Here is a 1414-nt window from a genome sequence, read left to right as displayed (position 1 = left end):
GTGGCCCAGCAGTTTGTCCCTGGTCAGCCCACTCTCTGGAAAAAGCATTTGTCGGGGCCTCTGGGTCTTTAGAGACCTTTATTCCTGCATTCTTGAGACTTTTATGGACGTAGAGTATATATAACTAAATGAGCCTTTAAAATACATTTACATCAAAACTAGAAACATCTCTGTAACTCTCCTAAAGTAAAGTACTCACTTCAGCTGAGCCTTTGAGTAGATAACTAAATAAGCCATATCATCATCAATCTAACCATAAACTGGTGCTTTAACTCTGTTCTGCTCCTGCCCCCATCGCTGCTGTCCTGTCCCATGTCCATCATGTCAGTGCTAATACAAGAAAAAGTACAATTACTCCCATAAAAAGTTAGAGGAAAAAATGACAAACCTACTCAAGTAAAAGTATAATAATATATTTCATCTGCTGCTCATCAGGTTAGAAACAGCTGCCACATGGTTATTTCTAGGGAATGCAATTTGCTTTGCTGGTTGATTAATTTAGCTATTTCTGTTTAATACAATTATTTTACTTTTTAAATCTCCATGGTGTTGATAAGATCACTGTTAAATATCAGAAATAATATTTCTTGAGGAGACTTTTGATTGTCCTCACAGCACACTCCGCCTCCCCGTTGCTCTGTGGGAAATGGGGACTGGATGTCACATGACTAAAGCCCCGATCTTGTGCGAACTTTCTGAAGGTCTCGAATGCAAACTGTGGGCTGTTGTCTGAGCCGACCACTTCATGTATACCATGACGTACAAAGATAGACTTGAAGTCATCAATCACAGCTCCAGATGTTGTGGATGTCAGTTTGGCTACTTCAAAATATCTTGAGAAAGGCCACAATGACCAGGTATTGTTTGTTGTCTATCTGGAACAAATCTGCTCCTACAGTAGACCATGGTCTTGGCGGGAACTCGGTAGGCATCATCGTTTCTTTGAGATTTACTCTCTCACGGCTACACACATCACATTTCTCTATCATATGTGTCAGCTCTCTGCTGTGGCCTGGCCACCACACTGAATGTTTAGCTCGCTCTCTGCATTTTGTTATTCCCAGGTGGCCCTCATGCAGCTTGGACAGGATGTCTGCCCTGAGTGATGCTGGGATGACTATCCTGCTGCCGTATAGTAGTAGACCATCTTGGACTGTGAGCTCACCTGAAAATGGCAGATAGGGCTGGAACTCTCTTTCAATGGAGAATTTATCTGGCCATCCTTCCACACAGAATTTCTTCAACTGCTGGAGTGTGAGGTCATCGTCCTGGTGTCTCTGAATTTCTCTAAACCTCTTTTCTGTAGCTGGGAGACTCGCTATGACAGAGTCGACATAGAGCTTGATTTCCTCCTTCTGCAGTGTGTCTGACTGGAGCTCGGGACAGCACATCCACAGTTGCAATGTCTTTGCCA

Source organism: Micropterus dolomieu, linkage group LG12, assembly GCF_021292245.1.
Source record: "Micropterus dolomieu isolate WLL.071019.BEF.003 ecotype Adirondacks linkage group LG12, ASM2129224v1, whole genome shotgun sequence".
NCBI lineage: Eukaryota > Metazoa > Chordata > Actinopteri > Centrarchiformes > Centrarchidae > Micropterus > Micropterus dolomieu.
This window is presented reverse-complemented; position numbering follows the sequence as displayed.